General features: G+C 43.0%; 1 protein-coding gene across 1 annotated transcript in view; it reads left to right on the forward strand.

The window, feature by feature from the left end:
- LOC135206609 (serine/threonine-protein phosphatase 2A 55 kDa regulatory subunit B delta isoform-like) overlaps positions 1-16643 on the forward strand; it is a 165628-nt gene that overhangs the window by 90267 nt on the left and 58718 nt on the right.

Here is a 16643-nt window from a genome sequence, read left to right on the forward strand (position 1 = left end):
GCTGAATTATATTGACGCAGTGTTGATTCTCGTTTATCTGATTCTAGGAACCGGATGTTTTGAGGATCAATGTTGGCATCTTTCTGTGCCGCAAACTTCATGAAGTCCATGAAGTTAGGGCTTTCTGAATTCCTGAGGAAGCGGACACAGTCTGCGTTTGTACTAACTGCGTCAGTTTGGGATTGGGAATCCGCTGGGGCCGGAGTCCCAATTCCACTAGTAGAGGGAACCAATTGCTCTTGGGCCAGTTGGGAGCTACTAGTGCGATCTGACCTTACAAAGTCCTGAGTTTGTTCAGAACCTTCATTAGTAGGTTCACCGGAGGGAAGAGATAAATTCTTTTCCAGATATTCCAATCTATTGCCATAGTGTCTGTGGCATAAGCCATAGGGTCCAGGTTGGGGGCCACGTAACATGATAGTTTGTGGTTCGATTCCGTGGCAAAAAGGTCCACTTGAAGCCCGGGCACCTGTTGGCAGATCCATTTGAATGACCCTCCGTCTAGGGTCCACTCCGACTCCAGCGGAGTAGTCCTTGACAGAGCGTCTGCCACTACATTTCTTACTCCCGCTAGGTGAGTGGCCGATAGGTGCCATTGGTTCCTGGCCGCTAGGGCAAATATATGGCTATCATTACGTGGTTTACATGGCTCGACTTGGAACCTCCCCTGTTTATGCAGTGGACCACCACTGCGCTGTCCAATACCAGCTTGATATGGATTTTCTTGGCTGGTAAGAGTTTCTTCAGTGTTAGAAACACTGCCATGGCTTCCAGTACATTGATATGTAGCTGGCGGAATGACACTGACCAGGTTCCCTGTACTTTTTTGTATTGTGAGTATCCGCCCCAGCCGCTCAAGGAGGCGTCTGTATGGACTACTAGGGCCGGCGGAGGAAACTGCAGTGGTGCTGATTTCAACAGACTCTTGACTTCTGTCCAGGGGCGAAGTCTCTTGCGTAAGATCGCCGGGATCCGTGATGCTATGTCCTGGGATCTCCCGTTTGCTCTCGATCGCCAAACTTGGTTTATATCTGTTAGCTTGGCTTTCAGTAGTATGTCCGTAACTGATGCAAACTGGAGTGAACCTAGGATTCTTTCCTGGTTCCTCCGGGACGTGTGCTTGTCTTTGAGAAATTGTCTTGTAGCCTTGGCTATTTCTCTCCGTCTTACCGGCGGAATTGATAGAGTGTAAGAGTTTAGGTCCCATTGGATTCCCAGCCACTGAAAACGTGGTGCCGGAGTTAGATGGGACTTGTTCCTGTTTATCTGGAAACCTAGGTGTTCCAGGAACTTTATCACTTTGACCGTCGCCTTGCGGCATTCTTCGAAGTCTGTGGCCCATATGAGCCAATCGTCCAGATAGGCTACTAACATTATCCCCTGAGTCCTTAACTCTTGGCCCTCGTAATGAGAGAATGCCTTGATGAAGTCATTGGGCTTCCGCACGGCATATCATTCCCGTGCTGAAGCGTGGTGACGGGCAAGAGGGCTCTCGAACTGGGGAATTTTTGTTTTTCCTCAGTTTGACTCTAAATTTCTCTCATCCTATTTCTATTACTTATAATTGTTTCATTCTTCTTCATATTTATCAACTTTCTCCAACCTTGCTGTCAAAACTCTTACCATTTCACTGTCCAGATGTTTTTTTTAGGGGACATCATATCCGGGATTGGAAATTTTTTCAAAATCAATTGTGGGAGCTGCGGTGGTCTTGCCAACTACCTGATAATGTTTGGACACCTTGGAATGTCAGTATTTCCATACTGGCATGCGGGACTATTCTCGAACCAAAACTTGGCCTTCGGATTCCAGGGGTTGGCCGGTTTCATAGAGATAGGACTCTCGGCATTCTGTCCGGTTTGCCTGCCACTATGATTAAAGTGGGGATGATTGTATTCCTGTAATGCTCTCAGTCCCATCAAGCGGGTTTGGCATACACTTGAGCCACTCTAATCATAGTGGTACCATCCCTTTGTGGTAGGGTAGGGAGTGGACATTTGGGAAGCAGCTCTCGCAGGTGTCATTGGTGGAGAAATTAATTTCATGAAAGGATAATGGGTTCTCTTTTGGGATGTCAGACAGTCTAATTTTTTTTTCTTTCCCCAACTAATTCAATGACTGAAATTAATGTTTCTTATACCCCTGGATCGAATGGCGAACCTCAGACACTGTTGACGACCTCTGCTAATTTAATTAGGGAAAACTCTGTTGATGACCTCGGAACAAGGAAGGACCATTCTATTGATATTCCAAAATCGAGTAATCTGGGTAACGCAAGGAAACTTCGAATCCTTCATGTTACCCAAATTCCAATAGAGACAAATTATGATAATATATATAAAGAATTTAGGTGTTATGGATCTATAAACAGAAAAAAAATGAAACTGGAAGATACAAAATGGGATTCATGGATATCTTACAATAGTCATGATGAAGCATTTAATGCAATATGTAATATTAATAATATCAAAATTAATAACTTGAATATAATGGCTGCTCTTTGCGACAAGGTACCAAAGGATTTGGATGTTTATAGACCTGCGGACTGGTTTGAAAAAGATGCTGATTTAGTTATGCCTTCCCAGAGGAAGCCAAAACCACCGATGTGGCTTGTAGCTGAATCTCAGGGGGTTACAGGGAACTATTTCAAAATATGCAAATTAATTCAGAAAAAAGTAGGAACTATTGCACCGGGAGATATATCTCGTTTTGGAAAAAAAATAGTTACCTTATCCATGCCAAATCATGCACACAGTCTGTAATACTATCCAACCTTAAAAAACAAATGATGATGATATTAAGTTAGATGTCAAACCCACCTAAATTTTAGCTACGGAAGGGGAGTAGTTTTTAACAAAGATCTGTATGAATTTACAGAAGAGGAGATACTGGCCATGTGTCCACTAAATGTATGGAAAGTACACAAAGTCCCAGGTACTCAATGATTATCCTTACTTTCCAGGATCGCTGATGCTACCTTCCCGCATTTATGTTATTGAAAATGAAGTTTACTTCAAAGTTCGACCATGTTCAAGCAGGAAGCCCACTGCAATGTTTTAAAATGTTTTTTTAAATTTGGACACCCGTCAAAAGTTTGCAAAAAAACGGAAACAAAAAATGTGTGGTATTTGGCTCCAAATCGTTTAGCCAATGCGGAGAATGTGCACTTGATGCCAGGTGTTTAAATTGCAGCTTCAAATCATAAAATCCCACTGACCGGAGCTGTGAGGCTGTATAAGTCGGAAGAAGCTGCCCTTAACAAATCCAATTTAGAAACATATAAGTGTGGGATATGCCAAAAGACTATTAGATAAATCAAGTAGTTATGCAAAGGCACTAAAATCAAACCCACCTAGCACTGCCAATAGTTCTATAAAAAGAAATATACCATCTAATGATAAAATGCTGCATGATGAGGTAAGCATATTGCCTTCTGAGGCTTTGCCACAATGTATTAACACTGGGGCATTGCCCATCCCCGTACAACCTTCATCCCCCATTACATTTAGTAGTAAAAAACCTCTCTCAGGCCATGTGTCCCTTGCTCCTGATTTGATGGAGGTTCCACTTTAAAACCAACTTGCCTGGTGCACCTGTTGTGGGAGGGAAGGTGCAAAAAACCTAGAAGCCCACCACCTATTAATCCGAAAAAGAGAGAGACCTCCATCTCTCCTCACCCCCTTCCATCAGAAACATTAAAGCTATGACGTCAAATAAATTTGATGTTTTATCTGTTGATGTTTCTGATCAACTGGAAGATAACTTGAATAAATCAGAAATTCAAGTTGAGGTCCACCGTCCGCCTCAACAAATAGATGAAAATGACACAAAGAAAAAGACAAACGTAAAACCCAATATATCAAGACCATCTCTAAAGAAACCTACAGGAAATAATGTTAGATTAAAAGTTGCCAGTGGGAAGACCTCATCCAAGATGTCTTCCAGAAGTGATCCATAGTTTTCTCCTCCATTTTGCAATGGAATTGTCAGGGTTTAAGGGCCAAATATGAAGAACGTAAGCTACTAATTCCATGAGCATTCTTCCCATAATTGTTATGTCTACAGGAGAGCAAGCTTGAAATGGTGGCTAATACTCCTTGTCCTCGAGGAGTATAATTAGCTATAGAACACCATATAATCAACAAGCAGGGAGCCATGGCGGAAGTCATTTACGTTCGTCGAGATGTTCCCCAAATATCTTTGTCTATTCGTACACCTCTGCAGGCAGTTGTTGTACAGATTGATATAGGAAGAAAATATACAATATGCTCTCTGTACCTACCTCCAAATGATAATATTTTGTATGATAATTTAGTAGAGGTGATTCAACAACTCCCCCAACCTTTTCTCTTACTGGAGATTTGAATGGTAGACATCCGTTTATGGGGCGATGTGTTTAGCAAACACAAGGGGCAATATTATATCATCAATTGTGGAAAATGAGGATGTCGGACTCCTTAATACAGGAGAGCCCACACACTTTCATGTCCAGACAGGTACCTTGTGCATTGACCTATCAATCGCAAGCTCTAATTGCCTTCTCGATTTCGATTGGAGGACATTAGATGATTGGCATACTAGTGATCATGCACCAATCATTATAAACAACCAACAATGGTCCACCTTTACAGAGATCGCCACGATGGAATCTTGACAAGGCAGACTGGGGTAGATTCGTGAGCTAAGCGAAATTGAAGGGAATGCAGACACAGTTTTTGAAATTATTGATGATGCTATAGACATGCTGAATGGAACCCTTCATACAGCAGGAGTCAATTCAATTCCCAAAACAACAGGGTTATTCAAACGACGACCAGTCCCCTGGTGGTCTTCAGAACTAACTGCCCTGCACAGAGCCACAAGAAGGTCTTTAACCCGATTGCGCAGACGCCGTACTGAGGAGAATTCAATTACATACAAGAAATGTAGAGCACAGTGTGTAAGTGAAGCTAGATTTTTAGGTTTGATATTTGATTGCAGGATGACATGGGTTCCTCACTTAAAGGCATTAAAAGTTAAGTGTCTTGAGGCTCTGAATCTTTTAAAAGTATTATCACATACATCATGGGGGGCAGACCGCAAAACTATTTTAAAATTATACAAGGCCTTAATTTTTTGAAAAATTAGTTATGGGTGTGAAATTTACTCCTCAGCCACCCCAAGCCGATTAAAGGTATTAGATTCTATACACCATGCTGGTATTAGATTGTCTACAGGAGCGTTTAGAACTTCGCCTATTCCAAGTCTCCTTGTTGACGCTGGAGGATTAACTTTAGACCTTTACCGAAAGTCTTCTATTATTCGGTATTGGTTTAGGTTGCAAATACTTCCCAATTCTTTAGCCTGTCCGACTGCAAACTTTGTAAGGCATTGTAGATATTTTGAGTTACACCCAAAATCTCCTCAACCTTATGGTTTTCGGGTAAAACAATTAATAAACGGTCTTGATATAGCCAGAAATAGAGTTCTTCCATTTAGGATATCACCAACAACCCCTCCCTGGAATTACCAGATATATCTTTTTGTAAATATTTTATTGGTATAAAAAAGAACATGACTGAATTAGAAGCCAGGTCTCTCTTTCATGAACATGTCGAAGAACATAGGAAATCGACTTTTATATATACAGATGGCTCCAAATCTGATGCTGGCATTGGATTTGGAGTATATAGTGGTTCTTTTAATTGTAGAGGTGCACTTCCTCTAGTATCTTCCATATTTACTGCAGAACTATATGGCATATTAACCGCTATTTGAGAAAAATAGCATTAAAAGATAAGGGCAATTTTACCATTTTTTAGTGATGCAAGAAGTGTCCTTCAAGCTTTTAGAAGTTTTTAATTCTAGTAACCCTTGGTTTTAAAGATTTTAGAGTGGCTTTTTATTATTGGTCTGAAAGGCATAACAGTTAGATTTTGTTGGGTTCCGGCACACGTAGGTGTGTGTGGAAATGAGGAGGCAGATTCACTGGCAAAGAATGCTGTAGCTGAGTTGCTACCAAGAAGGTATCCCATTCCATGTAATGATTTTTTACCTACAATTAAGAATTTTATTTATAATAATTGGCAAAAGCATTGGGAAAGCTTAGCTGATAATAAGATGAGATAAATAACAAATGTTATATCCCCTTGGAAATATAACGTGATGCCCCGAAAGTGGGAGACTACTCTTTGTCGTCTCCGAATTGGTCACACTCGGATGACACATGAGTTTTTGCTAGCTGGCCAACACCAACCATATTGTGACGACTGTTTGATACCCTTGACCGTGAAGCATTTGTTGACTGAATGCCCCACTTATAGCACGGAGAGAAATAGATATCTGTTTGAGGCTTGAGGTGAGGATGGCAGGTTCATCCTTGCCAAGATTCTTGGACATGATGTGTCATACAATGCAAGTGGCATTTTTAGATTTATTTCAGAAGCAGGTCTTCTGAAAGCTATTTAACTTTTACAATGATATATTTGCTTTTATGGTTTTAATTGCATATACTTTTATTCTTTATTTATAATAAACGATATTGGCGTCAATGACCTTCGATGTCAGGATGCCAGAGAACTTCCAATCATTCATTCATTCATTAACTCTTGGACTACTGTTTCCGCTATTTTCGTAAATATTCTGGGCGCTATGTTGAGCCCGAATGGCATTACTTTGAAGGAATAGGCCCTAGGAAGGGGCGGAAGTGTCTTGCTATCGGGATATGATAGTAGGCATCTGTAAGATCTATAGAGGTGGTGATGGCCCCACAGGGAAGTAAGGTCCGCACCTGCGAGACGGCCAGCATTCGGAACTTGTCGCAATGAATGAATGAGTTTAGATGGGACAAGTCTAGGATTATTCTTAGTTTGTTCGAGTCTTTCTTTGGAACGCTGAACAAGTGCCCTTGAAACTTTAAGTTTTTTACTTGTGACACTACTCTTTTTTGGAGTAATTCTCGGGTATACTCTATCAGTTCCGCCGTTGGTCTTTGGTAAAAGGTGTTTGATGGAGGAGGACCTTGTATCCAACTCCATCCCAGACCTTTGGTCACAATACTTTGGGCCCAGGTGCTGAACCCCCACTGATGTCGGAAGAGCTACAGCCTCCCTCCTACCTGACGAGTCTCACTGGTTGGCGGATGGACGGCCACCATGGGCTCCCCGGAAGCCTTTGCCTTGGTTGGAGGCTCTTCCGCCACCTCTGTGTTGGAAGGCTCCTCTGGCACGGCTACCTTTGGCAAACCTGTTATACCCTTGAAACGCTTGAGTTTCAAAGGTAGCATTGTAAGTCGGAGAGACGGAGAAGGAGGTCGAAGACTGGGGTTGTTGCAGACGGTTGAGTCAGAAGCACAAACTGCTGTTGGGGTTGTGCTTTTGATATTGATGGTTGACTCACTTGAGCCACCGGAACCGCCTGGACCATCGTCTGTGGTTGAGAGGATTGGAAGGGTTGAAACTTCCTCAACTTCTTCTTACCTTTAGGATTCGTTCCGGCGGACTCGGATTTCCTTTTAGGAATGAGTCCCCAGCTAATCTTAAGACTCTGGCTCACCCTCACTGCCTCCGCCAAGACTTCGTTAACGGCGGAGTCGGCGAAGAGGTTTGCTCCCCAGATGGAGGATCTAATCAGTTTATTTGGTTCATGGCAAATGGATGCTTCTGCCAGAACGTGCTTCCTACAATTCCGCCTCGCTACCACAAAGTCATACAAGTCACATTGTACAGTGTGAAGTAGTGACTTTGTTAGTATGTATACTTTAAGTAACGCCTCATCTTCGTAGATGAGTGACGTCATTTCCAACATGGTGGCGGAGTTGAGGGACCTACTCAGCCTTAATCTGGCGTCATATTCAGCCTTGATTAGGCTGTCCGGAAGCCTAGGAAGCCACTCGCTGAACAGTGTGTTACCACAGTCCGGCGCCAGCTTACCTGCAGAAAAGGTGGCAGGGTCGTCTACCCAACAGTCTGTGCTTCCGGGGAGCAGAATGGAAGGCAAATCTGTTTCCCGGAGCTGTGGCATTGGTTTGTCTTCCATGGCTGCTTGCATGGTTAGCTCAGCCACTTTGAATAGACATGGGGTAGGCGTTTCCTTGTTTACCACGAAGATGGTAAAAGGGCTCTTGTGGGCCGTCAACTTGGTGTTGACGCACTGCCACTCTGTCAAGTTCCGAAGCCAAGCTTGTTGAGTTTGCTCCCTGGGGAAGATGACTGTTTCCTTGGGGATTTTATCTTCCCTTATCATCGCGTCTTCTGTTAGACGGATGTAGCCAATGAAGGGAACTGGAGCCCCGGAGGATAGAACTCTAAGTCTTCCAGTCTTCGAGTTCCGCACCCCTCGATAGTGAGCATACCGTCCGAGAACGGTGCGTATGCTGCTGACCTCCAAGGGTTGTTATTCTTGAAGGGAGGCAGCTTTGAGGAGTCCGGCATTGGCAGGGGATGAATTACCTGTCCAGACTGAGGCTGTCCTGTTGCCATCGTGTCTCGGAGACCCAACACTAGGTTCTCCTGAGCAATCATCCTCTCCGATAAGGATTGGATGGACTGGCCTGAGGCTTCAAGCATGGATGACAGCTGGGAGAACATCTCCTGGAACTTGGTCTGGACCAAGTTCCCTACCATGTTCCCCATCTGCTGCATCATATTCGCAGAGAATGCCTCTGGGTCAAAGCTAGATACTGGGGTCCTAGCTTTCAGAACCTTTGCTCTTGACCTCTGTTGAGGGGGAGTCGCTTTTGCCGTGTCCGCCTCGGGTTTAGGAGCCGATGGCTTAGTGACGCGGCTGGTTCCGGACCTTGGCTTAGGCAAGGACTTCTTCATAGCCTTAAAGTCAACCGGGTTTTTTACTTTAGGGATCACCGAGGATGACTTCGGTTTAACCGACTGAAGCTTCCCGGCGAATCCCTCGAATGAAGTGGAAGAAGAGAAGGAGGAAGGCTGAGATGGGCTCAAGAGCAAGCCTTGAGCCCCTAAACTACCTGCCTCATCAACATTCTTACTTTCGCCCTGGTTGTCCACAACCATGGGCTCCCGGTCCAGGTCTAAGGCCGCCACATCTCCGACCACCTCCTCGCCGAAACCCTCCTCCGGTGCGGCTGTGGTCTCCGCCCGGATCCTGGCGATGATGGGAGCCGCTAACGCTGCCTCTACCGCCGATGACTTCTTGGCTCCAAGTTAGATGAGTCCAGCCATCTCCTCTGAGAGCATGTAGGGCTGAGCCTTCTTGGCATTGCGGCCAAATCCGCCGACCCAGGTCTTCAGGGTAGCCAGCGCCACGTCCCTGATGGCTTGGATACTCTGTAAGAGAACGTTATGTCTATTCTTAAACTAGATACTATCCTTAACCTAGTATGAATCAACATGATATAATCCATCTGACACTCATTGTATCATTATCAAGAGTGGTACATACCGACTCGGAGGTGAGCTCGTTCACGAGGCCGTAGCAGACCTCACATCCCTAGTGGTGCCATACCACCAGATCTCCCACCTGGACCGCACAGCCAGCATGGGTCGTGCACACTACGTGCCTGCAGGGCTCTTGGAGGACGGCAGTGCATCCTGTCTCCAAACAACGCAGGATCTGTAAGACAAATGATACATGAGTATCACTATTTAGACCCACCGGAGGTGTGTCCGGTGGGGCATGCATTATCCTACAGTCATCGGAGGTGACTCCGGTGACAGAATATTTTTACCATTAGGGTATCATGCGTCCTTGTTCTCACCAGCTCCGGGGTCCAGCTCTTCCTCTTGTCATGCCATCAAGTATAGGGCTGGTGGAATGGGGCAGGTTAAGTGAAAATCTGTCCTGACTCCGTTGGCGCCGGAGACGTAAAATCTAGTGAAATAAGATTGCGTCTCAAGCCCATTCTCAATTCCTCTAGGGTGAGGGATGTAAAAGACAATTCAAGACAACTGAACAAGGCCGAGGGGCTAGTGTTAACAAGGTACTTCGGTTTGAAATACCCGGCAGAGTAGTAAGTCCGCCGTAGTAAACAACCTGAAGTTTAATAAGATAGGATATCTTATTAAATAAAACTAATAGTATATGTATCTAACGTACATAACCATATGTGTACATATATATGTGTGTGCATGCATAACTAACTGATCCAACAGCAGTGGATCGTTACCTATCCCGTGTCTAATTACACCTAGCTATCCCGATACCGGGTCCGGCTTCATGGGAACAGAACAGGGGGTTGGTAAAACCTAGGCCCATATCTGGTCAGTAAGGAATCAGAGCTATTTGCATAGCCAATACCTTGAGGCCGGGGTCCCGGATCCGCCGGAGCGGGGGACAGGACTGGTGAAAGAAGACCGTGGAAAGGGACATGACAACGTGGGCCGGAGAGCGCACCGCCCAGACGAGCCAGATGAACAGCCAAGGCTCGCCCGAGCAGGGCACCCTCCCCACCACTCATACAGAGCATGGTGCGGTGAGCCTACCCCCCGATCGCACTCCCTGCCCCCCCCCCCCCTCCCCCCCATTAGGCGAGGAACTCGGATCGGCTACGTGGCATAGCGTGAGCAAGTCCTATACCCCACCGGGGTGGGTGCGTGGGGGAGGGAGGTCAGCTAGCGGGGTGGCTCACACGCGATCAGCTGGTAACCCTCGCAGTTGGGTGTACTATAGAACCACGCGGTAGGACGGATCCAACTGATCGGGAATAGAAGGCCTATAGGCCTACTAACACTAACACATGCACTAATGAATATCCACATATTCGGATCTAATCATAACACATATATGTACATTGGACCCCCCCGTATTCGCGTTCTCCAGATTCGCGGACTCACACATTCGTGGATTTCTCTGGGGAACGTTTCCCTGCATTATTGCGAATATTGATCCTCAAAATATTCTCTTCTTGGAATCTGATAAAAGAGATTCAACTTTGAGACAGTATGATGCTGCAGTCAAAAAAGTTAGCAACCTTCCTGAGAGAATCAGATATTAGAATCATGACATCAATTCAGCTATATCCTTTTCAGGTCTTTATTTGAAAAAGGCTTAGCAGCTAGCACTATTACGACAAACAAGTCAGCCTTGAAAAGATTTTTCAATTTGGTTTCAATATAGACTTGACAGACTCCTATTCTTCGTCTATTCCCAAGGCTTGTGCTAGACTTAGACCTTCTGTTTAGGCCTACGGTCTACGTGTCATGGTTCTTAAATGATGTTCTAAAGCTGGCTTCAGAAACTGATAATGACACATGTTCATTTATAATGCTCTTAAGAAAAACTCTATTTTATTAAGCTTGGCTTCAGGAGCTAGAATTTCAGAACTGTCGGCATTATCCAGGATCCGGATCATGTTGAATTTCTTCCCCACAGGGGAAGTGCTACTTTCTCCGAAACGTAGTTTTATAGCAAAGAATGAAGATCCTTTGATGAGGTGGGAACCATGGAAGGTTGTACCCCTTCCACAAGATATTTCTCTTTGCCCAGTATCGACCTTACGAGCCTTTCTGTCCAGGACCTCCTCATCCTCATCGGGTCCTCTCTTTAAGAGAGAAAAAGGTGGTACTTTATCTATTAAAGGCATCAGGCAGCAGATCCTGTACTTTATTAAGCAAGCCAATCCTGACTCCTTCCCTAAGCACATGATGTCAGGGCAGTAGCCACCTCAATTAACTATTTCCAGCATATGAATTTCGATGACTTGAAAAAATATACTGGATGGAAATCGCCGACAGTATTTAAACGTCATTATCTTAAAAAGTCCTTGGAAGCTCTGAAATTTTCAGCAGTTGCGGCGGGTAACATAGTTTCCCCCGACTCTGCTTAATCTTTAGTAGAAGATCCAGTCCTCCTTTCTACCTGCCTCACCCACAGTTCGTCTATACCTTGCCATGTTCATCTACGTTTACCTTGAGTCTTAGCTGCTCTTATGATGGTATAGTGGGTGCCCCTTATTTTTTTGCTAGGGTCACTCACAATTGATTGTATATAATGATCTCTTGGATGTGATCCCCTTATTTTTATGCTAGGGGACATAGTATTTACAATGGTTACGGGTTTGTATATTAAGTCATATACATTCCCTTTTATATTTTATGAAGTTTGTTCTATTCAAATATTGTTATAATTGCTTTGAGTTCTTTGTACTGTCGGCCAAAAAACTCGTGCAGAGTTTCATAATTTTTTTCGTTCACCTGCTGACGCACGATTCATGCCTTATTTATCTATTTTTCTTTTCAAAGATGGATGAAATCATGTGTAATGACATTAAAAACAGTCACTGATATCTTTAGAACATTATGTTATGTGTTATTGTGTAAAAACTATTTTCCATATAGCAAAATTGACGTGAACGAAACGAAGTGATAAAAACGTCATATCACAACCATAGAATATGCATTACCAAATAGATAGGAGACACCTATCACTAGTAGTATCACATAAACATAGTCCTTAAATTATCATTTCAATATTAAGGTTGAAGGTAGTTGAACTATTCCATTTGTTAAATTTTACAGAAAACATTGGAATCTCACAAAATGCTATCAAATTTAAAAACAAAAAGAAAAAAAAACCGATATCTTAACAATGTGAACTAGGCGACCTCACTCTATTGCTTTTGATGTTATGTGCACGGGTATCTAATGTCAATGTGTCATTTATCGGTCTAAGAAACATCCTTCGATGAGCGAGAGAATTATTGCACTGCATTCGGTGCAAGTTTCTGTTGGAGAGATATCAAGAAAGCTTAATAAACCGGAGAGAATCATACATAGATGAATAAAATTGTTTAAAGGACGGCAAAGTTTAGAACATGGGCCTAGAGGTGGAATACCTCGAAGCACCACATGAGAGCAAGACAATACAGTAGTGAAAATGTTGCTGAGCAACATTCATTTGTGAACTTTGAATTCTAGTGCCTCGTCACGACATTGCTGAACCAGGATCATAACTAGCTTTACGCTTATGACTGGTGTCTGATGAATACTTTAGATGGAGAGGAAGAGATTTTAAATCTACACTTGAAGTCTGATAGTTGTCTAATGAATAAGCAAACTTATCTTTGATGGAGAGAGATTCAGTTAGGCTTACTTTTTTCTTTTTTTTATCGGTGGCCAGTGATTACCACGGATAGGGAGGGACACGGTTTCAATGATGCATGCATTTTTTTTCTTCAAAACCTAAAGAATACATTTTATTGGGAGATACTTTACTAACATCGGCCTAATCCTTCCATCACTCCTATAAGCCACCTCCGCTCCGCTCTCTTCTACATCTCAGCGACTAGATCCGACTTCTCACTACGAACTCCACCTCGTGAAAGCATCACTAATGATAACGGTTATTTTAAAATTCCCCGCACCGACAACGGACGCCTTAAAATACATGTTTGTAAAACAATTTTCTGTTCAAAGAAACTTTATCTTTCATTCCACAAAATGTGTGCATACCCTCGTGTTACACCCTGTAGCCGTCAAAGAGCAACCTTGATTAAAGCAGTAGGTTTTTCTTGAGAGAAAAAAACAAAAAAATCATGAAATAGACTTAAACGAGAACGTCACCTTTCCTATTTCTTATTCTTTCAGCTGCTTATAATATGCTTATGTAAGTAGGTCTAGTAGTTATACATGTGTGAACTAATTTGAATTAATTTCTATTTAAAAGAAATGAATAGCTACAGAAAGATCATCCTAAGAAAGCTTTAAGGAAAGTAAGCCTTTCTTAATGTATTCGTCAGTTTTGACTCCCACAGCTTTCCAAGGTGTCCAAATGAAACAGGATGATATGCAAGGAATTCGATAAAAATAAGAAAGAATTATATTCGTTTGATTTTTTTATAATTGCTTTTTGACTTTGAATAGCTAGGTCTGAGTTAATTATGTTAAGCAATTATTAAAAGGATAAGAAGAAAGGCGAACATGGCTAATAAACAAGAATAACGGGAATAGTCAAATAAAGCAGATTTATATATATATATATATATATATATATATATATATATATATATATATATATATATATATATTGTCGATTTAAATATTCATTAATATTACGTATCCGAGAGAGTATGCTGCTGAAAATAGACCTAGGCTTATCATGTGGGAAATCAGAAGTCCAATTTAGGCCACTAAACGTGTCATGCAAATTATTTTATTGATCAAAGGACAAAATTAGTTTAACTAAAACATCGTTTTCAAAGAATGTTAACGCCTTGATGTATTATTTATCGGCTCTAGGAGACGAAATGACAACACTTCAGTGCAGTACGATATGTTGAGTCAAGACTCGAGCGGCAGCAAAGCCAACTTCAAAATCTTCGGAATGCTGTTACGAAGCTAGAGTTGAAAATAAAATTAGAAATCGTGGACGGTGGACCCATCGGTATATATTTTCCTTACTTTGCAAAATAATTATCTTTCATACGTTGAATAAGTCTACTCAGTTCTAATGTCATTTATTTCAGGTATAGCACCTTTGAAAGGAAATTTTATTTATTGTTAAGTAAATATTCTGGCACCTGCATATGGCAATATTCCACAACGAACAATGAATTAAGAAACTACGCCAATTATTTGTTGGCCGTCTGTACATAATATCTATACACAGCTACTGATTTCAACATATATTCCATGTAAACCCTGTATATATGTTAAGTTTAAGTTAATTTTAAGAAATATTATTAGCATTAAGTTAAATTTAAGTAATATTTCTATTTTTGTATCAGTGTATATGTATATTTATTAGCAATTATATTTCTTGATTTTATGTTATCTTTTATTTGAGACCCTTTTTTGTCTTTTTGTTTTTATTCTTTACAATCTTGTGCTATTTCTCTGGTACGATTTCGCGCAGCGACACGAACTGAGCCCCAGAAAAGGGATTTTGACGTAAGGAAAAATCTATTTCTGGGCGATTGGTTCGTGTCGCCAGCGAAATCCCGCCCTAGCCCATCCCATCGCTCAAGATTGTCTGCTAACTTCAGGATGGCCACCAGAGGCGCAGCAGTCGGCAGCATGGGATGGAGTAGTAGTAGTTGCTGCCCACTCTGTGGGTCGGCTCCCCTCTTGTGGGGATTTTGTAGTGGGAGATTTCTATTGGCAAGCGGTTCGTGGTAGTGGTCTCACTCGCCATAGTGTTCATACCGACACCCTCTTGGTTGGAGGGTGAGCGAGTCAGTTGTACTGACCTTTTCTTTATTTTTATTTATTCTCTGGTATGTGTTAGTACATTTACCTTAGAAATAATGGATTAAAGGATATTTCGCTGGCGACACGAACCAATCGCCCAGAAATAGATTTTTCCTTACGTCAAAATCCCTTTTTTGTGATAAAACTATTTAAAAAAACCAAGTATGAAAATTTTTAGTGGGTTTTTCTTGAGTTTTAACTAACAAAATAGGCTGTTTTTGTACATGAACTTCCCTGACAGATATATACTTAGCTATAGTCTCCGACGTTCCCGACAGAATTTCAAATCTCGCGGCACACGCGACAGGTAGGTCAGGTGGTCTACCTTACCCGCCGCGGGTGGCGGATGTACGAACCACTCCCGTAAGCTTGTCAGATTTTTCTCTGTCCGCGGGAACGATAACAACTGTTGTCGGTTCCTCTTGATAGTTTTTCGATTCTCGCTTGCCTGGAGTTAATTTGGACTTCTTTTGGTGACGTATTCGCTTTGTTTGGCTTGCATACGCTGATTGTAGACCGGTTTGATTTTGAGTTTGATTTTCCTTTAACGATGTCTGATCTAGAATCGGTAGTTAAAACTTCGGTTTTTGTTTAGGGTTTACGTGAATGAAGGATGTAAGGTGAGGTTGCCGAAAGCTTCGGTAGACCCCCACACGGTTTGCATGAAATGCAGGGGGAATGAATGTGCTTTTGCTAACCCTTGTAATGAATGTAAAGGGATTGAATGAAGAAGAATATAAGGCTCTCTCTTCTTATGTTAGGAAGTTGGAACGTGATAGAGTGCGTAAGGCTTCCTCTAGAAGTTCTAGCAGATCTAGAATGAGTGAGTTGGATGTGGATCCTAATAGTACTAACGTAGAATTAGAACCTTCTTCCCAAGTTGCAGCCCCGGCTCCCCGCACCGAAGCGAAGATTCGCCTTCGGAGGCGGCAGCTCTGAAAGCCAAGAATCGTTCTATGGATCAGAAGATTCGTCAGTTGGAAGGTAAGGAGAGTGTTAGTGATCAGTGCAGTGTCCCCAGTGTTGTGGAGGGTGCGTCTGACCGGCTCCTTAGTGCCTCTAGCCTAGACCTCTTCCAGACTCCCAGTTCCAGTGGAGTAGGAAAGTCGAAAGCCGCAGGAGGGCTAGGGAGAGCCCCCACCGGTCAGGCGTCCCCTCGGCAGATCCTGAAGTACGCTCCCAGGCTGCCTCGGATCGCTACAAGAAGGAGCTCCTACGCCAATGCTTCTCCTCTTCGTCGTCTCTCTCTCGAAGAGAGGTTGGAACTCCCGGATGCGTCGCGCCCGTTGAAGAGGGCTTGGAAGGCTCCTGCAGTCCTTTGGCTTCTAGTCCGGAGGTTTTCCCGGAAGAATCGTCGGTGGAGGCGAAGAAACCCAAGAAATCCTGTGATCGTTCTTCTTCTCGCGCTCCGCGCTCGGCGCCTGCTTCCGAGGAAGAACAAGAAGATTCTCCTACAAGAGTACTCGCGGGACTTCAAGCTCAGATCACGGCGCTAGCAGACTCTCT

This window comes from Macrobrachium nipponense, chromosome 31 (assembly GCF_015104395.2).
Source record: "Macrobrachium nipponense isolate FS-2020 chromosome 31, ASM1510439v2, whole genome shotgun sequence".
Classification (NCBI taxonomy): domain Eukaryota; kingdom Metazoa; phylum Arthropoda; class Malacostraca; order Decapoda; family Palaemonidae; genus Macrobrachium; species Macrobrachium nipponense.